The sequence below is a fragment of the Dermacentor silvarum genome, chromosome 4 (assembly GCF_013339745.2).
Source record: "Dermacentor silvarum isolate Dsil-2018 chromosome 4, BIME_Dsil_1.4, whole genome shotgun sequence".
Classification (NCBI taxonomy): Eukaryota; Metazoa; Arthropoda; class Arachnida; order Ixodida; family Ixodidae; genus Dermacentor; species Dermacentor silvarum.
The window spans coordinates 111920855-111946678 of record NC_051157.2 but is presented as its reverse complement, the minus strand read 5'-3'; the positions used below and the strand labels follow the sequence as shown (position 1 = coordinate 111946678).

The 25824-nt window shown below is 45.9% G+C and overlaps 1 protein-coding gene across 1 annotated transcript in view; it reads right to left on the bottom strand.

Moving 5' to 3' along the window:
• LOC119450502 (ras-related protein Rab-7a-like) overlaps window positions 1-23026 on the bottom strand; it is a 45221-nt gene extending 22195 nt beyond the window's left edge. The window contains exon 1 of the mRNA XM_049665928.1: window positions 22916-23026. The gene's annotated coding sequence lies outside the window, so the exon portion shown is untranslated. The remainder of the gene's footprint in view (window positions 1-22915) is intronic.
• Window positions 23027-25824: the final 2798 nt, after the last annotated feature.

Here is a 25824-nt window from a genome sequence, read left to right as displayed (position 1 = left end):
ATATGGGTATACATACATATACGGACACACAACGCCATCTATTAAGCAATTCATAAAATCTCACCAGGCACTACCTTGGAGGTAAACAATGGCTGCTACTGGGAATGAGAGACAGCAGAAGTCGGCTTTTAGCTAACACTTACACTTCTACTTCTACTAACGTTTCCTACTGGAACATGCCAATGGCTGCTAATGGGGAATGAGAGACAGAAGAATTCGGCTTTTAGTTAACGCGCACGCTGCGAATTTTTTATTGTTCAACAACGCACAGGAGAAATCTCCCACCGGCACCACCTTGCAGGTCAAAGCGTAAGACTGGTTACGCACTACGACTACGACGAGGGACGAACGGGTGCCGCTTTAAGGAGCTTCGCCCCTAAAACGGGCTCCTTGAATTCTCGCGGTGACAAATGGTAGCGACAACAGCTTTTCAAAGCATTTCGTGTAGCTTTGTAATATTGTATGAAAGCCACCTGCGGATATATATATCTTCGAGCGCTTAGGATGAACGTCGTATGGCGAGTCTGTTAAACGCCCGATTTACCGCTATTGTTTTACCCGTTTAAAACCTGCCGCATATCTACAAACTTTGGGTGCTGAATGGTTCCGTGTTTATTGGACTTTACAGTTCCTTTCATTTCGTGTACCAGATATTTAGGTACTCGCTGTAGCTTTTTTTAGTAACACGATAAAAAAAATGACAGTCACGTAAGTATCCTTACGGGATTTGAATGCGAAATCATTATGACTTCTCTCATTAATTGGTCACGTTCATGACACGTGACATCATACATTATCACGTGACCTTCACAACTCTACCTTAATCCACCTTGCTATAATTTGTAGCACCGTCAATCCACCGTAATCCACTCTAATCTACCCTGCTCTAATTTGTACCAATCTTAATCCACCTTAATCCATATTGTTCTAATTTGTACATACCTTAATACACATTAATCCCTTTTTCTCTAATTTGTGCCAACCTTAATCCACCTTAATCCACTCTAACGTCGCAGCCAGATGCGACGGGACGTGACGGGACTGATTAAAGGCAGGTCACGTCAGTTCCACGGCTCTGGCTGCCTAAAGGTCAGCCAGAACCGTGGAACCTCCTTGGTGTCGGGGAAGCGTGCTCGTCCCACCCCCGAGGTCCGGGTTCGATTCTCACCCAGACCCAAATGTATCAAATTTTCTTTTCGAAGCCATTAATTTACATTGTTTATAGGAACCTACAGGAAAATAGAGGTAATGAATGAAACCGTAACTAGGTTGACCTCAGAAGCAGCAATAGAAGTGGGAGGTAAGGCACCAAGGCAACCAGTAGGTAAGCTCTCCCAAGAAACAAATGACCTAATAAAGAAACGACAAAAACATGAAAATGTCCAACTGAAGAGATCAGATAGAAATCGCTGAACTTTCAAAACTGATCAACAAGAAGAAAGTAAGGGATATTCGAAATTAAAACATGGAAACGATTGAGGAAGCCGTAAAATATGAACGCAGCATTAAATCAGTAAGAAGAAAGCTTGGCATAGGACCAGCCAAGATGTATGCACTGAAAGATAAGCATGGTAATATCATCAGCAATTTCGATGACATAGTAAAAGCAGCGGAAGAATTCTATACTGACCTGTACAGTGCCCAAAACAACCAAGCTACTTTCATTCAAAATAGTGATGAACTGGATACAGAGGCTCCTTCTATAACTAGCGATGAAGTTAGAATGGCCTTGATAGACATGAACAGGAGAAAAGCTATTGGAGAAGATGGAATAACAGTAGATTTAATCAAAGATGGAGGAGATATCATGCTTGAAAAGCTTGCGGCCCTTTATACGCAATGCCTCACAACTTCAAGTGTACCAGAGAGCTGGAAGAAGGCCAACATTATACTAATCCATAAGAAGGGAGACGTTAAAGAATTGAAGAATTAGAGACCCATTAGCTTGCTTTCAGTATTGTATAAAATATTCACCAAGAGCGTGCGCGAGCTCACCGTGTCCTTCCTCCCCCCCTCCTCTCTCTACCTCATCTTTCTATTCCCTCTTTCCCGTCCCCGAGAGTAGGGTAGCCAACCAGACGCATTTCTGGTTAACATCCCTGCCTTCTCTTTCTCTCCTCCTCCTCCTCCTCCACCAAGATAATTTCCAATAGAATCAGGGGAACACTTCACTTCAGCCAACCAAGAGAACAGGGTGGCTTCAAGAAGGGATATTCTACGATGGATCATATCCATGTCATCAATCTGAGGAGTACAATCAACTTCTCTCTATGGCTTTCATAGATTATGAAAAGGCATTTGATTCAGTAGAGATACCGGCAGTCATAGAGGCATTGCGTAATCAAGGAGGACAGGAGGCATACGTGAATATATTAGCAAACATCTACAAGGATTCCACAGCTACCTTGGTTCTCCACAAGAAAAGTAGAAAGTTACCTACCAAGAAAGGGCTCAGGCAAGGAGACACAATCTCTCCAATGCTATTCACTGCATGATTAGAAGAAGCATATTCAAGCTTTTAGACTGGGAAGGCTTAGGAGTGAGGATCAACGGCGAATATCTCAGCAACCTTCGCTTTGCAGATGACATTGTGCTATTCAGCTACAATGGAGACGAACTACAGCAAATGATTCAGGACCTTAACCAAGAAAGTGTAAGAATTGGGTTGAAGATGAATATGCAGAAGGCAAAGATAATGTTCAATAGCCTGGCAAGGGAACAAGAATTCAGGATCGTCAGTCAGCCTCTAGAGTCTGTAAAGGAGTACGTTTATCTAGGTCAATTACTCACAGGGGACCCTGATCACGAGAAAGAAATTTACAGAAGAATAAAATTCGGTTGGAGTGCATACGGCAGGCATTGCCAAATCCTGACTGGGAGCTTACCACTGTCGCTGAAAAGAAAAGTGTGCAATCATTGCATTCTACCGGTGCTAACATATGGGGCAGAAAGCTGGAGGTTAACAAAGAAGCTCGAGAACAAGTTAAGGACCGCACAAAGAGCGATGGAACGAAAAATCTTAGGACTAACGTTAAGAGACAGGAAGAGAGCGGTGCGGATCAGAGAACAAACGGGGATAGCCGATATTCTAGTTGACATTAAACGGAAGAAATGGAGCTGGACAGGCCATGTAATGCGTAGGATGGATAACCGGTGGACCATTATAGGGTTACAGAATGGATACCAAGAGAAGGGAAGCGCAGTCGAGGTTGGCAGAAAACCAGATGGGATGATGAAGTTAGGAAATGTGCAGGCGCAAGCCGGAATACGCTAGCGAAAAACAGGGGTAATTGGAGGTCGCAGGGAGAGGCCTTCGTCCTGCAGTGGACATAAAATATTGACCCTTTTCGCGGCGATCCCGTGGGCGCTGCCATATTTGATCACGTGGTGACGCGTCCATTGCTTGCCTCAACTGCCTCCGTTGCCTCCTTGTTTACAATGGAAGTGTATGACGCCGGCGCGGCTTAGGAAATCTCTGTTTTCGGAAATATCGTAGCCGGTGGACGACACGAAGCTTTGATCACAGCTTCAGAGAACTTGCAAAAGCGCTTTCGGAGCTGATTAAGCTATGTCCAAACGGCGCAAGCAGCGTATATGGTACTTGTTCTAAAAGCGGGGCTAAGTATGTATTCCAAGACATCCAAACATTCCGATCATGAATTCAGTCAAGATTAATGTGTTTTGCTCTTTGTTCTTTATTCGGCAAATATTTTGAAGCGGTGGCTTGTCAGTTTCTGGCTCAGTGAAGCTTCTCGGTGCGTCCACTATCTGATTATTTTCTGACTAATCTCTTGCTGGTGTGCTCAGTTCCTATAGATTTGCTCTTGCTGCGCACAAGGCTTGAAACGTAGCTGTTTTGTACATTGTAAGACCTTGTAGCAAATATATATTACAGCTAGAAACTTACTTACTCTTGTGGACCGTCACGAAACATTCAGCTTCGTCCGTTCAAGTTTCAAGTTTGTGCCCATTCACTTATTCTTGATACGTCGGCGATAGAGTGGGCGTAAGTTTTCCTGCCATTTGGGACAAACTTGCGCGAAACTTACTGTGACAGGAAGAGGCGCTACTCCCTTTGTCATTGTTTAACGAGTGGTACTCACTCTTGCCGACGTTCTGGGGATGAAACCCTTTCTTTGAAGGTTAGCGATACAAGGCTGGCGGATGAGCAAATTTCTGTATCCTCGAGGAAAGCCGTACATCTTGGAAGTGCCGGTAACACGTTCGGACAGTTTCAGCAGCGGTTCGCGAACTTGGTTCGCCACACGGATTCATTCCAGTCACTATTTTTACAGCCAATACTGCACACGTCTTCAGTCCACATGATTCAATCTAGCATGACTGGAGCACAGTGTGCTAACGAAAACCAGTTGCATTTCCGACATCTGATCGCACAGAAGCAAGGTAGAAGCGGTAATGGTTTCGTATTCGTGCGCGGTCGCTGAGGAGAGGTATGGCGCGCCGCCGTGAGCGCCATCTCGTTTCTCTAATACAAACTGCTCCGCGAAAAGGGTCAATATAGAGGCGTTTTAGTCCGGGACTGCTGCCGGCGCCTCTGGCGGTGGCTTGGCAGGTTTCGACCAGCCACGCACCGGCAAGTGTGGAGGCGCAGCTTGGCCGTGACGTCACCAGGAAGATATTGACCCTTTAGCCCGGCGCTCCCGTGGGCGCTGCCATGTTTTATCACGTGGTTACGCATCCATTGCTTGCCTCAGCCGCCTCCGTTGCCTCCGTGTTTACAATGCAAGCGCGTGACGCCGGTGCGGCGCAGCGAACATCCGTTTCGACGGACATCGTAGACGGTGACTGTGTGGACGACACGAAGCTTTGGCCACAGCTTTAGAGGACATATGTAAGTACTTTCAGAGCTCATTACGGCGCTGTCCAAACGGCGCGAGCAGCATATACAGTGCTTGTACTAAAAGCGGGGATAGAAATGTATTCCAAGCTGTCCAAACTTTACGCTGATGAATTAAACCAGGATTAGTGTGCTCTACCTCATTGGTCAAACATTTTGAAGCAGCGGCTTGTCATGTTTCTGACTCAGTAAAGTTCCTCGTGCGGCCACTATCTGATTGTTTATTTTCAGCCTAATCACTCATGGGTGTGCTCTGCGGCGATAGATTTGTTCTTGCTGCGCATAAAGCTTGGAATGCAAATTTTCTGTATTTTGTGGTAGCTTGTAGCAAAGGCGTATACCGAGAAGTATACCGATACGAACACAAGCGCACAGAGGCACCTGAGAGTGAAAGAGTCCATACAAGTGTCTTCACACATACATTACATAAGAATATGACCACGACATTCAGCCCGCTAAAAGAGAAGCACAATCTAGAGAATAAAAAAAACCCGCAATATCCCTTAATACATGCGGTCCACTAAAAATATCGCGAAAGACGCTCACGGCGAACTTCTACTTATCAGGGAATGACCGCGGTCCAAGCACTTTGCTGACTGATCGGACGTCTGTCGAGGATGTTCAAGCGGTCACGCATACATAATTAGTCTTAATCAATTAATCGACTGCTCAAATATTATAGTTAGATCAAAAGTGTCAATGAGAAAATTGTAGAACAACATGAAAAAAAAAAAAGCTGGCAGATCCAACGCCCTGTGGGAATCGATGCTATGCGAAGCAGTATGTGGGGAGGCTGCCAAGTTAACGAAATGACCATGAGAACTCCAAGAAGTAGGCGGCTGTTTCATGACCTACATGACATGCATGACTAAGGCGAAAGCCTTAGTCATGCTCATGGCTATGACTTCGACCATCAACATTTAGCCTTTTCCTTCACTTAGCGTAACATCCGAAATCATTCCATTGTTTTTGAGTGTTAATCTTTTTCGCTGAGTAATTGTCATTTTTGTTGCGTCATGGTCATGATTATGACTTCTACCACTATCCTTTAGTGTTTCCTTCACTTAGTGCCCACGTCCGAACCCATTTCCGTGGTTTTTGAGTGTTAATCTTTTTTCTCTGAGGCATTGTCATTTTTGCTGAGTCATGCTCATGACTATTACTTCTACCGTCATCCTTTAGTGTTTCCTTCACTTAGTACCCACGTCCGAACCCATTTCAGTGGCATTTCAGTGGCGAACCCATTTCAGTGGTTATTCTTTTTTGCCGAGTCATTGACGTATTTGCTGAGTCATGGTCCCGACTATGACTTCTACCACAATCCTTTAGTGTTTCCTTCACTTAGTACCCATGTCCGAACCTATTTCAGTGACTTTTGAGTGTTAATCTTTTTCGCTGAGTAATTGTCATTTTTGTTGCGTCATGGTCATGACTATGACTTCTACCACCATCCTATAGTGTTTCCTTCACTTAGTGTCCACGACCAAACCCATTTCAGTGGGTTTTGAGTATTAATCTTTTTTCGCTGAGTCATTGTCATTTTTGCTGAGTCATGGTCACGACTATGACTTCTACCACCATCATTTAGTGTTTCCTTCACTTAGCACCCACGTCCGAACCCATTTCAGTGGTTTTTAGTGTTATTCTTCTTTCGATCGCTGTGTCATTATCATTTTAGGCGGCTCTTTCATGGCATACATGACACGCATGTCACGACATTCATGTCATGATCTATGACCATGATCATGATTATGACCTATGTTCGTCATACACTCTTGCCATATTATACCAATTTTGGTACCTACCAAGTTAACGAAACGACCATGAGAGCACCAAGACGTAGGCGGCTGTTTCATGACCTACATGACAGGCATGTCATTCATGTCATAACCTATCATTTATGTTCGTGATACACTGTTGTCATACTATGCCAATTTTGGTACTTAAGTTAACGAAACTGGGTACCGGTCTGGGGCAGTGGCCTTGGTAAACTCGGCGGTAATGCAGTTCCACTCAGCGTGAAAGCTGGGGAAGTGCGAAGCAGTGATTCGCCGGTGTTTCCCTTGTGTTTTGATTGTGTTTATCTTGTTTTATCGTGTGTTTATCTTGGGTTTAGCAATCCATCATTCGTTGTGACACCTGTGCTAATGCACAACTGGTGGGAAACTACCACGCACATGTAGCCAAACTAACACGCACATGGAGCCAAAGCCTTTGCTGCGCGTGACCACGACGACAGATCACATTACAAGATTTTCCAATTTTCACGGGTTTCTGCTAATTAATGCGCTTAATGCTTGATTATTCATATCATTTACATTATTCTGAATCACGTTAGTTTATTTTGAACCGGCTTTGATCAATTCTGCACTTTTTTGACCCTATCTTTGCGCGTGACCACGACGATATGAGGTCACATTACACGCCGACAGTCCAGGCCGACAGTTTAAAGTGCTTTGCACTTAAAAATTCGTCGGCCCTTCCACTCCGTGAAGATGGTTAACCAGTGAAACTGAAACGTGTGGCCCCGGTGTTTATCACTTGGTTAATCTCGAGGGTTCATTAAAGTATTTCTCAATTATGAGGTAACACACGTTCGGCTGCACCGACAAGACTACACCTACAATGTGCCTATCTGCACATTGTAGGTTAGAAAAAACTTATAACAGAGAAAGGTGTACTGCGTTTGAATACTAATAAAAAGATCAGGAACCGCGTACACTAATAGAAGGTCACGTGGCAGACCTCACATGCATCTTCATGTTCTTGCCGCATGGGGCTCCAAAGGTCATTTTTCGCAACATTTAGTGAGGAATTAAACATATAAATTCATATTTAATGAGCAAGACATGGCTCGTTTTAACCGCTACGATAGACAATCTTTCCATGAGCGGGGTTATCTCGATTCATGTTGTGAGCGGTTGTCTGTCCCTTTAAGATCTTAAATAAACATGACTTCAACAAAAACAGTCACAGTTTCGCCCGAAACGCGAAGCATCGATGGCGATAACAAATTATTAGACAGCTATACGAAGCAAGGATAGTAGTTTTATTGGCCGTATAAACTAGTAAACATTTGCTTACTAACAAATATAAAAAGCATGGTGTCAAGCGCGCACAAGCAAACATCAACACAACTCACTCGCTCACCGCGGGCACTCGCTGTCAAAACGCTGGCGTGAGGCAGCGCGGCTGCAGCAGCGAGCGAATTGACCTTCGTGCTGCCTCTCGCTTCAACGTGAACTAAGCGGCGAGAACACAGCGCACACGAAGCTATCAGCACTCGGCTCTCTCTGTCCGCATCGCAGATCGCTTTCAAGGTAGAGCCTGTGCGGCCGCGCCATATGCAGCCGCTGACGGAATAGAACGGACTACATTTTCAGACAAAACGGAAATACATAGATTTTATACCGTATAGATTCGTGTAAAGACAGCACTTTTATTTCGCAATTTGGACGAGGCGCGGCTCTTAAACGGGACTGAACCCTTTGGTCATAGGCCCCGTAACTTGTGCACACCCCGGATCTTGCGCACACCCCAGCTCTCACCACCTAGTAGCGACATGCGGAAGTACGCAGCGCGCGAAAATGTGCCGATGCTGAAATTTCGTGTGGTGTTGGGGCACCGAACTCGATTGCTTCTCCGTTGGAAATCATTTTCTCGAAATTTAAGAAAATGATTTCCAACGGAGAAGCAATCGAGTTCGGTGCCCCAACGCCACGTGAGATTTGAGCATCGGCGCATTTTCGTGCGCCGATGATTTTGAGCTGCCGAGTAGCGGCTGCGGCCCCTACACGGGCGCGGCCCTTACACGAGTCTATACGGTATTCTGCAATCTTGATCGTATGAGGAGAGCTGCGCGGAATTCTTCGGAAAGATTTCGCAGATCGACATTAAGTTGTCAAAGTAAAACAGAGCTCAGTTACACACACTTCCGCCTGTTCTTTTTTTATTTTTTTCATAATCAAGAACACTTTGCGTTCGAAATAGAGAAGCGTTTTATTATTCTCGCGTCATCAGCTTATAAAATACTTCTGAAAAAAAAGAAGAAAAAAAATGTTCACCCCTATTTTTTGCGATGTGATCTCCTTGCCTTAATTTCATTTGCAAATATAATATCTTCAACGCTTCTCGTTACTCTTCTTTCATTTCTTTTAGTTTTGTCTGCGTTTAGTCAAACGACTGCTCGCGGAATGAGTCAGCCCCCCAAAACAGGTTTTTGTCAACACAGATACGGTAAAACGGAAAAGAAAGGGCGTGCTTACACAGACGCCCTGAGAGAGAGAGAGAGAGAGAGAGAGAGAGAGAGATAAAGATACATTGAACACTCGGAAATTCTGAGAAAGGAAAAGCACCACGGCCAGTAATTATCTTTGATAGAGAATAGCCGTGGGGGCAACTCAAAGACAAGTCAGGTCACGGTGAAGTGGTCGGCGTGTAGAGGGAGGCGGCTATGTACAGAGCGCGTACAAAGGAACGAGGAGTGAAAGACAGACTGTGATTTAATATGATTACTGGGCACCGTCCGGTGGTTCATTTCTTGTTTCCTGTTCAAATAGGACTAGGGTACTCCGATATAAGGTCGGTTGCACTTTGTTGAGGAATGGCATGAGAGCTAGACTAATCATTTTGCGCGAAGCTGGTCCACTCAATAGCTCGACTGTGAACGACGATGGCAAGATCGAATTCGGGCTTTGCATGCTGGGGGTCAGCCAGTCACTTCTGCTTGGTTACGTGAGCTAGCTCCAAAGGAAGGAGTTGATTTCCTACGGGAGAGGAAGCTATGTATGCGCCTTTATTTTTCTTTCTCAGTTTAACTTTGTAGGTACGGTCAGTGCCGTCTTTGCTTTCTTTTCTCGTTTCTCGTCTCATCATCATCATCATTAGCCTATATTTATGTCCACTGCAGGACGAATGCCTCTCCCTTCGATCTCCAATTATCCTTGTCTTGCGCTAGCGGATTCCAACTTGCGCCTGCAAATTACCTAAGCTCATCACCCCCCCTAGTTTTATGCCGTACTCGACTGCGCTTCCCTTCTCTTGGTATCCATTTTGTAACTCCAATGGTTCACCGGTTATCCATCCTACGCGTTACATGACCTGCCCAGCTAGAATATAGGCTATCCCCGTTTGCTCTCTGATCCACACCGCTCTCTGCCTGTCTCTTAACGTTAGGCCTAACCATTCTTGAAACTGCAGCGCGCACACAAGAAACGAGGACAATAAGGCAAAGGTAACAGACAGGCGCTGACTCGCAACGAAATGTTAGGCCTAACATTTTTCGTTCCATCGCTCTTTGTGCGGTCCTTAACTTGGTCTCGAGCTTCTCTGTTAACCTCCAAGTTTCTGCCCCATATATTAGCACCGGTAGAATGCAATGATTATACACTTTTCTTTTCAACGACAGTGGTAGAGTGTACTAGAAGTATGGGGTAGTGGGTTCAGGGAACGCCCGCAAGCAAGGCTTCTCACATTGACGGCGCGAGGTGGCACCAGCAGAGCATGGGCTGTATGAAACTCGCGGTACACATTGCATCGCGGCCTGGAATCCTCGCTCTTATCTCAGTGCATGTCACGTAAGTAATTGCCGCCGCCCACAGGAATTGCCGGGCTTACTGGCTTTTGAACGAACACCACCTAACGCAGGAAACGCTGAGACTGCCAAGCGGCCAAAATGGAACAGTCGATTTTCGAATGCAGCCCAGCACGGACTAGCGGCGTCTGTACATGTAATTTATTACTGGGGCGTTCCACGAACAAACCAAGACGATCCTATTTCAGTTTTGTTTTATAACGTTCCGTGCGTGATAACTTGTTATCGCAAACGCGACAATTTTAAAGCTTCAACGATGTTCTGTAATTTTGTCGAAAGGTGCGGTCAGGATTTGTTAGAAACCACCGAAGAGAAGTATTAGGTTAAGCTACATCGTTATGTTTCTCTTTCTGAATAAACCATTTTTATCATTCCCTGTAACTAACGATTCTTCAAGGTTCTCAAAGGCCTGGCGATGCGACCTTGTAGTTGCCTCCAGGTTCACATGCCGTCATAGATCTATATTGAACTCCCTTGATGCATTGAGCTGTTAACGGCTTTAACAAATTTCTCTGCCCTCAGAAGAAGCCAAAGTGCTGGCGTGGAAAAAAATGGGCGTCTGCATGCTTTCTAAACATGGCTGAATGCAAAAAAAAAGAGAAAACTTTCGAGAACACAACAATTCTTTATTTGAAGCTATACAGGTGTTGCCAATTCTCAAATGTACATCATTCTATTCTGTTTATACAGCACTTCCTGGTATTCATGCACTGAACATAGGCTAGAGAAACAACTATGGGCACTTACTCATCTTTGCATGAAAGTTTTTTCCTATGCGCTTCCCGTGACTCATTAAATCCTTTTACATAGAAGTGAAGCTTTGTCAGGACATAAAATTTCACTATGCTGGCAGTAAGCACTTCGGAGTGCTCGCTGCACCCTACACCATATGAAATCTGAGACTTGCCCAACAGCATGACATCTACTATGCTGTTGCTACACAGCTTTTCCTGGCTGAAGAAAGTAGTGAACACATTCTCCAACTTTCTTACTGTTAAGAAAAGCACGCGTGACGGGTAAAGCAACCCTCCTTTGTCACAAATAGCAGTGAACATATCGTCTTCGGATATCTCATTTGGTCCTTGCAGAAGCAAGTTTTTGCATTCTACACAGTCATTGCGAGCAATAAATTTGCGCGCTACATAACCTGCCATGTAGTGGATGAGCCAGTCATCACTCTTTTCTATGATGTAGCCACTCTGTTCAAAAGAAATACGATGTAGCTTGCGTTCTGCCAATGACAGGTTACCTGACTCGATGAGTTTATCAATGTCAGTTATCAATGTCAGCCTTTCGTCCATTGGTATCCTGTCTTGCACCCGGGAGCGAAGCAATGACGTTGACGCCTGCGGCCAGGCATTGCATCTGTCGTACCTCTTTTACAGTGAAGAAAACGTGGGTTGCTTCTTTCGGCAAGCGAGGTCAGAGAGCACAGCAGCACAGCACAGCGACGCAAACAAAGTAAAAGCAACACGCTGCCGCCATGCCGGGAATGCCGAGCTTACAGCCCACGCTACCGCAGCGCCACCTCATACATCCGGGACCTGTCAACACTCGCCGCTTCACGCCATCGTAGGGCGCGCGCCCTCTCCTGAGCCCACTACCCCGTACTTCTAGTACACTGTAACAGTGGTAAGCTCCCATTCACGATTCTGCTTTACCGGGACGTTATTTTATTCAATTATATGGACACTTCAACCGGATTTCTGCCGTCGGCGCCGCCGTCGTCATCGTCGTCGCCGTCGCCGTGAGGTTCCGTATAGATAAAATCTTCGCCGTGCGCCGTATGCCCGAGCGGAAGCGAGCGGGGACGCGCGCTATCACGGAGAGCGAACGCACTCAATCTCCCATGCGCAAGCAAGGAATCGGGAAGCGAGCGCCGGAGGGAGCGGGGGGGGGGGGGCGCACTTCTACTCTGCCAACAACCGCGCTCGTCGCTCGCTCGCCCGCACCGTATCTTATCTCCACACGACTCTGACCTTTGTATGCGCTGTGCATTCGCCGCTCAATTTCCGTTGAAGCGTTAGACCGCACGTACCTTCGCCCGCTGCGGCGTATGCGCTTGCTGCCAGCGTTTTGACAGTCGTTGTCTGCAGTCATTCAATGTTATCTATTCATGTTTGTTTGTGCGCGCTCACACCATGCTTGTTCATTCAGTTAGTAATAGTCGGGCCACATTTTCCAACGCACGCTGCACATGCAATGCTGTCCGGATCGGCAGTGCAGCGCTACAGGTGTGTCCCTTCGCACGCGCTGCCCACGGGAAGCGCTTCTCATCAACACCACCGTTACACACGCGCCTTCTCGTGGTCGTCGAGTCTCTCAAGTCGGTCTACTTACGCCGCAGCACACCTGCTTACTTAATCAGCTCATGTTTACTACAATTCATATTGGTACCAAAGCCGCTCACCTTACTTCGTATGACATTGCTGTGTTGCTATCGCATTCATTGCTTCGCCGTTAAGGCGAAACTGTGACATTTTTGCTTGTTCTCGTGTGCGTGCGTTTGCGCCTATGCGCCTATGCGCCTGTGTGCGCGTGTGTGTGTAAAGTCCACCTTCCGGATGACGTTAGCAAGGTTCTCAACCAAGGACCTCACCATGACTCCTCACCACGGTGAGGATGATTGGCAGCAGTGCTCCTGACAGCGACGCTGACTGATGCACCTCGGATGGTGTGGACATGCTTGAAAGAACTGCTGCACATGTCAGTACGTACGATCTAAACGGTAAGGTTTAAATTCGATCTAAACGGTAACAAACGGTACGATCTAAACGGTAACAAGAACAACTTGTTATTCTTAGTTCCGGCCGATAGAGAGGGTGGTTTCACTGTGCTTGAAAAATGGCGTGTACAATAAAAGGCATTGGAAGCCATAAACTCCTCGTTTGTTAAGCGGGATGACGTGTGCCTTGAAAGAGTTAAGAAAGAGGCGCCTAGACTGTGCAAGAGCTTTAATCTAAAAGCCCTTAGTCGGAGCATGAGGAATAGAAGGAAGGAAAGGTAGGGAGGTCAACCAGACACGCGTCCGGTTTGCTACTTTATGCGGAGAAAAGGGGGTTAAGGAAGGGGAAAAACGAGAGGGAGGGAGGAAGATACTATCATGTGAACACGTGCGGTTGTCCATCACTTCACGCTTACAATCGATCACTGAGGCCAGTCGATTTCGTGAACCGTAGGTATACGCTCACGCCGATTTGTAGCATGCAGACGCGTGTGGCCATGGTCCAAGAATCTTTGTTTCTGAAAATGGTCTGCTGTCTAATCGGTTTACCGCACTCCGAAGAACGTCGCGTTCGATGTCATAACGATCACAAAAACACAACACTTGTTCGATCGTCTTTTCAGAGCTGCATCGATCCCAGATAGGCGTTTCTGATATTCCAATCAGGAATGAGTAGGCTTTCGTAAAAGCCACCCCTAACCAGAGGCGGCACAGTAAAGTTGCATCACGGCGGGAGAAGTGCGATGGAATCTGCAGCTTCAATTTAGGATCAAGCCGGTGGAGACGACAGTTCGAGACAATCGGGGTGTTCCACGAAGCTTGAGTCTTCGTTTGAGCAAGTAAACGAAGACCCCTCGTAGCGTCTGTCCTTGGCAAGGGTATGGGAACTGTCTGGGCTTCTTTAAGGACTGGCCGAGCGGCATCATCAACAAGGCCATTACCGACGATGCCACAGTGCGCCGGAAGCCTTTGGAAAATGATGTCGTGTCCATTCAGGAAGGTTTGATACAGAACTTCTCTAGTCTCAAACACCAGTTGTTCATGGGTCTTGCGTTGTAAGACTGACTCCAGATTCTGAAGGGCTGCCTTGGAGTCACAAAAAACAACTTACTTTCGAGGTTTTGCTTGTGCGATGTACTAATTACCAGCAGCACGTAGGGCGGCAAGTTCTGTTGCCGTAGATTGTCGTTATGCGGGACACTTCGAACTTGATTGTGACTTGTAAGACCGTGATGACAACAGCGCCTGTGCAGCTGATGGCTGAAAGAGATCCATCCGTGTAAATGCTTGTTCTTTGTTCCTATGATTCATTCAGTAATGGCAATGTCAACTGTCGTAGAACCATTGTGTAATGACGGGTCTTCTTCGACATTCCCAGAATTGTGATGTGTGCTTGTAGCCTCTTCGACATTCCCAGAATTGTGAGGTGTGCTTGTAGCAGTGGTCTTGCTGCTGGTGTAAAGCCCGACGGAAGGCAGCCTTGACGTTTCGCAACAAGTTTTGAAAAATTGGGGATGACGTCTTTCCGGCGGCAAAACAGCAGTTTAGTGACTGGGCACGCGAAAGAGTTGTCGAATGTGTGCTCTGAGGTTGTCAACTGTGATGTATGTTGGAATCAAGTAGCCTCTATCAATAATGACTTTACCTGGGTCGAGGCGCACCGCGGTAGTCTAACACACGTGCGTAGAGCCTGGCCTGGCCAACTTTCGAGGGTGCGATTATTTGTTTTGCATGTGTTCGCCAAAAATGGCACGCTGTATCGTAAAAAAAAGCCCCAAAACAGTGTTCTGTACAGCTGCGGCATGTACTGTACCGATGTGCCCATCATTTTGCCGCACATGAACTTCATTATATGAACAATCGAAATTAGTCTCTGCTTCAGGTAGATGCAGTGGAGGCTCCATTATTTTTCTTTTCTCTCCTTATGTATTCTTCCCCTTTCCCCCTCCCCAAGTGTAGGGTAGCCAAACCGGGCACGTCCTTGGTTAACCTCCCTACCTTTACCCCTTCATTTCTATCTCTCCATAAATGTCCCTGTCAATAATCACACATAGTAATCGATGGGACTACTGGTATGCGATAGCCCAGTCATGCAAAGAAGCATGGTACGGTGTCATGGGTTTGCGCGTAAACCCGACTAACACGCACTTTTCGGTGGACGCATTAAGGCCTTGTTTGCGGCGATATGAACAAGTTAGAGAGGCTGGCCGCTGAATCCTTGCGCGCACTTGAAGATAAAAGACTAAAGGCAAATATCGTCAGCGTATATTGATAAGTGAACTGTCTTGGGTAACATTTCAGCAAGGCTGACCATAGTTATAGGTTAAAGAGAATAGGACTCAATATCCCGCCCTGTGGGCCGCAACCGGGCGTATAATAGTTGGCAGTGGGGCAATGTTCGGTCTGCACAAAGAAGGACCTTCTCTTCAAATGGTCATGGATTCAATGAATCTTTCGCCACCCGTTCCAACAGCCTCCAATGACTCGAGGATTGGTTCGTGTGTGACATTATCGTACGTGCCTTTCATATCTGGAAAGAGCGCCACTGATATGCGCTTGATTCATTTTTGTTGCTGGGTAGTGTACTCAGTACATTTTTATTTAACTGTGTAATGGCTGAATTACCCCATATCTTGCCTGATACCTTGAATTATTCACTATATGCAGACGACTTGTGCATATGGGCATCTGACACGAGTACTCAAGCCGTTCAGCAAAAGGTACAAGCTGGCCTAACAGTGATTAATGATTTTTCGAAAAGTAAAGGTATGATTATTTCAATTGAGAAAACTGCTGTACTTAATTTTACAAGGAAATGCCTCAAGAGATTCCAGCTCGTACTAGACTCTCAGCGTTTGCAACTTGTGCGACAACACAAGTTCTTGGGTATTATTATAGACAGACGATTATCATGGGCTCCCCAAACAAAAGCATTAGAGGAGAAAGTCAACTCCCTAATCAATATTCTTCGTCGATTTGTTGGAGTGAGAGGGGTAGTTCAACCTCTTCTTTATTACGCATTCACTCGGCGATCATTAGACAAAGAATAGCATACTCTGCTCCTGTACTACATGGAATATCCCGTAATCTAGAGGAAACAATTCAAATATTAATGGCCAGAAGCCTTCGCGTATGTCTTGGCGTTCCCCGTGCATCTGCCAGTGCTTTGGTAATTGCTGAGTCCCACCAACCAACTTTTCATGCACTAAGATTTACGGAAACTTGTCGTCACTTTTTTCGTCTGGCAACACAACACGCTAATCATCCATTATGCCAAGACCTTCAAGGTAGAACCGCTGCACGCATACATGATGAAATACGGCGGTGCAAAACCTAACTACCTGCTTACGAATACTGGCCTGCATGCGCAACTCATCCCCCATTGGCGACTTACTATTCCAGAAGTAGCAACTTCAATTCGTGGAGTAGGTCGTAAATGTGATATGCCCGGGATTGCGATAAAGCAATTAACTTTATCAGATCTTTACAATAACTACGTAGATCGCATTCACGTATATACCGATGGATCATGCTGGAAACAAAGCTCTGCATCAGCGTTTTATATACCTGCATACCAAGAGAAAAGATCTTATAAGCTTTGCCAATTTACAACGTCCACAACGGCAGAACTTTACGCAATACTTTCTGCGTTACGTTACATATGTCAGCATTCAGGACCTCTTCGCTGGGTAGTTCTGAGTGATTCGCAAGCCTCATTGCTGAGCCTAAATGAAATCAGCTTAAGAAAAACAAACAGCACATTGACATACGAAATACAGAAGACATACGCCATAGCGAAAGATCTGCAACACGACGTAACTTTCCAGTCGATTCCAAGTCACTGTGAAATCATAGGAAATGTAACGGCTGATCAAATGGCACGTGCAGCTCATCAAAAGAATGAATTATCACTAGTTCCTTTAGCAACGAGTGATGCGCGTTGTTTATTGAACAAACTATGCGGTAAATTGTCCAAGGAAACTTGGTTCGTAAATGATGCGCAGAACTCTCAATTATATAATATTGATCCTGGAATAGAATTCAATATTCCGTTTAAAGTTAACCGATCGGTTGAAACAACAGTACGTAGGCTTCGGCTAGGCACTGCCTATACTAAAAGCTTCCTGTATAGGATAAGAAAAACTAATAGTGCTACATGCTCATGTGGAGAGGCTGAAGAAGACATAGAACACCTTCTTCTACACTGTAAAAAACATGATGCTCCCCGTAAGAAGCTTTCAGAAAAACTACATGGCTTGGATAGACGACCACTATCCATAGGAAAAATTTTGGGTTCATGGCCGACAAAAAAACTACAAAACATCGCTGCACGCGCCTTGGTCCAATTTTTGGAGGAATCAAAAATATCAGAAGAATACTAAGTTATATATTAGTTATTGCAGGCATTGTTATTATTAACAGGCACTCTTGATTACATGTTTACTGTGTCTTCGTGTTCATGTGGCATTTGTGTATGCGCACAAGACTGTTGTATTTAGAGCACAGCATTCAAGAGGGACCTAATTCGCAAGTGCCCAACATCTTTGTGAACTTGGTTTTGAGAACATTTATGGTTTGTGAACTCATGTGTTGTGTGTGAACACTCCAGTTCTGTGATTATTTATGTTATGTGAACTCTTGTGTAGCACGAACATTGATTTATATTTCAGCTAAGACTTTGTACGTGAATGTTCGTACATGTGGTTATTAGTCCAGTTTGGTGATATTCGACAACATTCCGAGGACAACTACCATGCAAGAGCAGAGGAGTAGCCGGCGCCACATATAGGCACTAACCTCTCCTTAAATACATTTATTAAAAAAAGGACCTTCTCTTCAAATGGTCATGGATACAATGAAACATTTCGCCACCCGTTCCAACAGCCTCCAATGACTCGAGGATTGGTTCGTGTGTGACATTATCGTACGTGCCTGCCTTTCATATCAGGAAAGAGTGCCACTGATATGCGCTTGATTCATTTTTGTGCTGGATGAACACTGTGAGATCAGTAATATTGTCTATCGATGACCTGACTCGCCGAAAGCCTGTCATGGAGTCAGAGAACACATTGTGGCGTTCAAGATACCACTCTATAGACATGCAAGGACAATCTTTTCCATTACTTTCCCTATGCGTAACAGAGTAAGGAAGTCTGTTCGCAAATGACTTTTTCTGCGAGAACGCGCAAAGGAGAGTGCCCGTTCTGTGTGATTATATAAGTGTGCTGGACAAATCAGTTACTTGCATCTCACAGACCAAGCTCAAGATTCTAGCATCTCGACGCTCCTTTTATGATCAGAAGCTCTAACGAAGTGATTTCATTTTTGAAAGACAACGCTCGTGCAAGCTCTTCTGCCTTCTCTGTAGATATTAAGGATTTGTCTTTACCACGTAAGGAACTACTTCAATACGTGGAAGACGCCATTGACAACCACGGCATAGTAGACTTGAGCACGAGGTCGCGGGATCTAAACCCGGCCACGGCGGCCGCGTTTCGATGGAGGCGAAATGCAGAAAACACCCGTGTACTTAGAGTTAGGTGCACGTTAAAGAACCCCAGGTGTTCTAAATTAATCCTTAGCCCCCCACTATGGCGTGCCTCATAATCAGATGTGGTTTGGGCACGTAAAACCCCCTAGTTTAATTACGGGCTTCCAAAATGAACTCGGTGTAACGGCTAACCAGGTTTTAGAAATGTTCAAGTTTTATTTGTCTTCGTCGTTCGCGGCATAAGGTGACAACGTTTTAACGGAGAAAAGGCGTTTGTATAGTTCCTGCGTGGCACATTCATTAAATGTTTCTAGTAATTCGCTCTTTAAGCGGCCCTGTAACTCAGAGCTTCCCATTTCGTGCTTTCGCTGTAGCCCGGGACACATCTGAGATAATAGTTGCAGATGAATTTTATGAGCTTATTTAGAGCTGCTTTTTCATCGCAATGTGCAGAATCTGATAATTCAGTAGTGATAGCTAAGCAGAAAATAAATGCTTGCTATTGGGCACAACATTCTCAATTAGAGAGAGAGAGTGTGTGTGTACGCGTGTGTGTGTGCGTGCGTGTGTGTGTGTGTGCGTGTGTGCATGTGCGTGTGTGTGCGTGTGTGTGTGTGTGTGTGTGTGTGTGTGTGTGTGTGTGTGTGCGTGTGCGTGTGCGTGTGCGTGTGTGTGTGTGCGTGTGTGTGTGTGTGTGTGTGTGTGTGTGTGTGTGTGTGTGTGTGTGTGTGTGTGTGTTTCTATGCTTGTCTCCTGAAGCGTAGGCAGTGGCCTAGTGGTAGAACGCCCGCCTCGGCTGCGGGAGGCTGTGGACTCGATTCCCACCTCCGCCGGGCACCCACTGGTTCAAATGGGTACAAGCGTGCCCCGGCCTGGCGTTCGGCTTCCTTCAGGGGTGATACGCTTGGGAAAATAGCCTGCGCCCTGAATTCCCGTCGAAACCAACGTGAGCACGGGAAAAAAAAGAGTAGGCATTTTCTGAAGAGTATATAGGCAGGCGTTGTTGTGCCCCTTCCTGTGGTAGTTGTATATTTCCTGTGTATATGTTTACAAATTTAATAATAATAATTGCCGCCGCCATGAACTGCTCCCACTCTTTTTAAGACTGGTACAGTTTTTGGGGAGCGCCTGTTTCGCTTTCCTGATAGTTCCTGGCGGACTTGCGCTACGCTCCACAGAATCAACGGGAAACAGTGTGAGACACCATTTTAGTTCCTGTGTGCCGACAACAACGTACCAGGTTCCGCGACGACATCCTTGCGACGTCTTCTCGGCTTCCGCTGAACTATACATGGAGTTATCGATACGGAAGGTGTGAATTGATACTATTTCAATGACAACGCAGTTTTGCGGCTTCTGATAACTTCTTCCCGGTCACTCGTATTAATGGAAGGTTATCAGTTCCCCCTTATTAGCCCAAACGAGTAATACTAAACACCGAAAACATAGGGAGAAAATTGATAGATTTCAAGCGTGTCCAATTACCTACTGTAATCATGGTAGTAGCTGATTGAAAAATTGAAAAGAATGTGAGCACTGCAGTAAAATGAATGCGATATTATAACCAGTGCGCGCGACCATATTTCCATCTCTTAGTAGCAATTAGCAAGTGCCGAAAGCAATCCTCGTATCATTTTCGTTCTAAAGGCCGCTACTGTATTTCTCGGTACTTACGTAGCCTGGGAAATGACACATCATCTGTGACTTAATTACAAGGGGAAATACCTCAATCAGGGAAATACGACCACGTGCAAGCTAACCATCCTGACGCGCGAAGCAATTTATTTGTACTTAGCTAGCCGGGAAAACTTAAAATAAAACAGCGTCTCTGACAAAGTTTCGTCACTCCCGTAATGATTCGAAAGTCTCTGTAGCGGCTTTATCTATGTAGCTGTAAGAAAGACCCGAACGATCACACGCCTACGGATGGCATCGCGCTGCACGTGACCTCGCAAGGTCAGCAGCTTTTGATAACCGCCTTATCGTGGACGTCTTCAGTATTTCAGATAGCAGCCGTGATCGACCATTGTCGACAATGAAGCATGCCATCGCAGCATCTGTCACAGATGCATCATTCCCGCCCCCCCCCCCCCCCCCCCCACACACACACACACACAATTTTCACTGATGCAATACGGAGTCGCCATCGCGATGACGCTTCAACCGCCGTTCATGAACGTGCGTGAGTTATTGAGGTCGTTAGCGTGACAGACATCGAACATGTATACTTGCGAAATCGATATGCGATTTTTTTTAACATGTGAACTACGTTACAGCCACTTCTATGTGTAAAGCAAAAGAAAATGATGAGAGTGAGATAGACGGAAAAGAAGGCGATTATGTTCGCCTCCGTCACTACTCACTGCGATGGAAATCCCGCAATTTATCGCATTGTGGATACCCGTCGAGAATCTCCTGGCTTTCGTAGGTATTATAAATGTTCTGCGTGTTTTAACAAATAAGAACGTCGGGTATTGTTTGCCCCGATGCCACCCGTTTAGGCGGCAAGACATGCTCGCAAATTACGCGTTTGGTCGTGACCGTTGATAACAGTATAGGGGTATTTCTGAAAACTCTTCCTTCGTAAGGGCTGTTCGCTTCTCGAGTGTGTCTGTGCTGTCAAGACCCGCCAGATTGGCTAGTGGCTGATACCTTCACTGCTGATCCCGAGGTCGTGTGTTCGAGTTCCAGTCCGCCGCACAAGGTGTAAGACGAAAAGAGCAATAAGTGATTATAGGAGAGCCGTAGGAGAGTCCTTCCTTTCTTTATATATATATATATATATATATATATATATATATATATATGTAAGAGATCCAACCATCAGTGGATATATGGTACGCAGGAGGTGGAAGGCTTGATTTGCGACCCGCCGGGGTGGCTCAGTCAGCTAAGGCGTTGCGCTGCTGAGCACGAGATCGCGGGATCGAATCCCGGCCGCGACGGCCGCATTTCGATGGAGGCGGAATGCAAAAACGCCCGTGTGCTTGCGTAGTAGTGCACGTTAAAGAACCCCAGGTGGTTAAAATTAATCCGGAGCCCTCCACTATGGCGTGCCTCATTATCAGAACTAGTTTTGGCACTTAAAACTCCTTGATTTCCTTGGCTTGATTTGCAGCACATTCGGAGAGCTACTGAAAGGGGACACGTCAATCTACGTAGAACCGGGTGCGCGTTAAAAAAAAGATAGAACAAAAACTACATGAGGCCAGCATTAGTGCGGTATGTGTCCTCTGCTATATTTCGTATCTCAAATCCCATCTAGGAGATATTATTGCAACGTACATTCGCGCTTCCCCGCACAATTATCGTTACTCTTTGTCTCAGCGTGAGAAAGGAGGTGTGACCAGCATTTCCTGTGTGCCTGCGGTTTTATTCGCTCTTATTGCGACGTACGAGCTTTACGTTCCGTGTAGGCCAGCTGTAACAACGCGGAACGATATCAGGGCAAAAGAATAGAAGGTCGACAAACACGGGACTCTTACTGATACCATCGAAGCCTGAAGGCACTCTACGGACGAGCCGTGCTATAATACAACTTGACTGGAAGCCGAAAGCAACACCACACAACATTTTTCTTTCATGAGGTAACGATAACGGCGGCATCGGACGGATATCGAAAGATATCTCTTTTTGCCATTTATACATCTTGTGACAGCACCCCCTTTACTTATTCCATAGCGCGCTCGTTATTCCCACCATCGATCTGCTTCGTTTTCAAAAGAGAGAGTTACGCTGCTTAGCTCGAGGTCGCGGGTTCAATCCCTGCAGTGGAGGCTGCATATCGATGTGAGCGAAATGCAACGACGTTCGTGTACTTGTATTTAGATGCGCGTTGTCATAGAACTCCAGGGATAAACATTAATTCGGAGACCCCCACTATAGGGCATGCCTCATAACCAGATGGTTGTTTTCGCGCGAAAAACATAGCCCAACATTTAAATAATTTAATTTAATTTTAGATGAGTGAAAGAATTAGAGAGAGGGCCAAAGGAAAGAAACAGATTAACACGTTATCGCGTCATCTCTGGTTCCTATCACACCTCCCAGATCAGTAGAGCCGTTTAGTCGCTCTTATCCAACGCGTACATGCATCAACAGCAATTATGGCGAAAAAAAAATAACAAATCTGGCCTCCCCCCAATGTATACGATGCAACGCAGCCGCTCCTTCGGCGCGCTATCGCACATCGCAAAAAGCATAAACCAAAGGAGAGAAGACACATCTCGCTCTGTAAAGCATACCGACCTTTCTGCTCCAGTTTGGTGGAAGACAGACTCCCGCACACAGCCGCCAACCGCAACGACGCCGCAACTCTCCCGTGTCTTAGCGCGGATATCTCCCTCTCTCTCGGAGAAGAGCAGCGCACAGAAGTCGTGCACGCAGCTGTGCACGGAATGTGGAGGACGCGGCGTACGTCCAACGTATACGTACACGACCAAGGGCTGGCACGGCAGACGTGCAAGCACAGATGCCCGAGTCTGGCGGAAGACAATGTCGCTTACCTGTCCCTTTTTTTTTAGCGCCTTTGACAATGCACCGCGCGGTTGTTTAAAAGCAAAAAAGAAAGCGAGAAAAAAAGAATGGGGGGGGAGTGACAAGTGCTGGAAAGAAGAAGCGTATATCACTGACTATTACGGCCATTTAGACGTAGTTAACGGGTTGGTTTAGGTGGTCAAAGGATAGTGGCTGTGAATTAGGCTATACGGAAGCGCTGCTGTGTATACAAGGTGCACAGTGGCGGGCGGTTCTGTAGACAGCCACGCCATGTTGGGGGCTTGGGTCACCCGGCCCTTCCACTCCCCGGATCTTTGTTTCCTGGAGAACAATGGAGCGACACGCTAGGCGTCTGCGAGCGGGAATTAGTTGTGCGAGTGCTCCTTTTGTCGGCTCGTTTCCGACGTCGGCCGCGTGCGTAACGATGACGTCAGAAAGCAAAAAAAAAAAAAAAGTCAAAGCGAACAACTCGCACTTTCGCGCCGAGCTGTCGCGCGTTTCCCGAGTCAGAGGACAGCCGTATAACGTCTTTAGGGCAAAAGTGAGAGTGATGCAATGGCGCTCAGGCTATATACGCACGTTCTGAGGTAAATGACAGTCATGTAAGGTATATTGAACTGATTTCGATAATGCGCATATCGCAGTGGTTCTCCACCCTTAACGCGCGTCTCAGCACACGTGGTATAACCTGTACAGTACAGGTACCAGTGGCGCACCGACGGGGGGGGGGGGGGGGATTCGGGGGTTGTAACCCCCCCCTGAGGCCGACCTAACCCCCCCCCCCCCCTTTTGTTTAACCCCTTTTCTTTCCTTGCGCATTCGAGTACTGCAACTAAGATGTAAGACGCGCAATCGTCTGCACACTCGCAAAAAGCGCATTTTTTGACAATTTCCCGTGAAGAAATCGAAATTAGTGCTGTTTAGATGGTATTGATAAACTGTCAACCCCCCCCCTGGCCGAGATCCTGGGTGCGCTACTGACAGGTACAGTACAGGTAGGTACAGGCACAGTACAGCACAGTGGGGGGGGGGGGGGGGGGTATTCTGTAAGAGTCCATCTCGTGGGCTGTCCATTTCAGCTGTCGCTGATGGACTCCAGCTGCAAGAGCGAGTAGGAGACTAGCTGGCTCCTTCTCACTCGCGCAGCTGGAGTCAATCGGTGACAGCCGAAATGGACAGTCCACTAGATGGACTCTTACAAAAGACCCCCTCCCCCAGGTATAACTGTACGCCTGTGTGTTCGTCATGGTCGGTGTGAGGCCAAGCGGTCGGATGCGGCTGCTACCCGGGTTTGTGGCACAAGACAGAGAATGAGTATAGTGCGTTCGAACAATTCGAAAAAAATTCGAAGCAACGCCGAGACTCTTGATCATACCTTGCGAGATGACCGCGAAGTATACCGGACATATGCTACAACCATCTGCACCAGCGGCTACTGAGCGCGTGACTGCTTAACGAAAAGGCATGTGTTATAGGAAACTAGGGGTTTAGCCAACATCTTGGGAAGTTTGCTTTTAATTCGAGACCTTAAATTTATGTGCTAGATTGGTTGGCGACGTCTCTGCGTTTATTTATATTAGTTCTCAGTAGTAAACACCCGCCCGTTCCATGTTAACCAATAGTTCGACTTCCGGAATATATATCTTTAAGAGTGGACGTTGAACAGGCTATTCGTTGTCTTTGATAGTGCGTTTAATGTAAAAAAAAAGAATCGAACTGATTGTGATCGACAACAAGAACGAGTATTACTTTGTTTCATGGACAGTTCCCATTAAAGGGACACAAGAGCAACACTTTAATGAACTTAAACTGGTGAAGTATTCTTTGGAAATATCATTTGCGTTTATGTGGCAGAATAAGTCGGATTATTTCTGCACAAAATCAAGACCAACCTTTCTTATTTTTGACGCCTAAGCCTCCGTGCGGATTTGTCCCTCTGTCGTCACGGATTTCAAGGTACTTGCTTGCATTTGGATAGGTTCGGCTGCTGCAAAGTTCTCGAAACTCGACTGTGTGTAGAGCACAATGCGTATCGAGTCTGAATTGCTTAATGTGCTCGACACGTCGTAGGCTCGTGCGCGTATTTTTACATTGCCGTATGCTAATTTTGCGAATGCGTGAAAGTCACCTGTGCCGGCGTGTGTTTGAACTACAATGAATACTTTTTTTTCTAAGTAGACTTTTATTACTTGACTGCAGAAAGAGGTTTTCAACAGCCCTCTCAGTCATGAAAACCCCTTACGAGAATTCTTGGCTATCCCATGACAATAGGGGGGCAACACAATTTAGGATTGTAGATATACAATCTAAAAAAAAAAAAAACCTCTAGCACCGGGCTAGATAATGTTTGTGCATATCACTTGAAGCTCGCTGCTACATATATTGCGGAAACATTAACCAATATAATTAATCTCATTTTTAAATGTGGTACCTTTCCGAACAAATTTAAGTTACTAAAGCCTTGCCAATTCGGTTTCCGTGCAGGTAGTTCAACCAATTTAGCTTTACTATCATTAACCGTTTTCTTAAAGTCTTCCATTGACAACGGCAATTTTGTTGGTTCTGTATTTCTTAATTTCACTAAAGCCTTTGGCACCGTTAATCATGACATTTTATTTACTAAACTAGAATCATTGGGTATAACTGATCCACCTTTAACT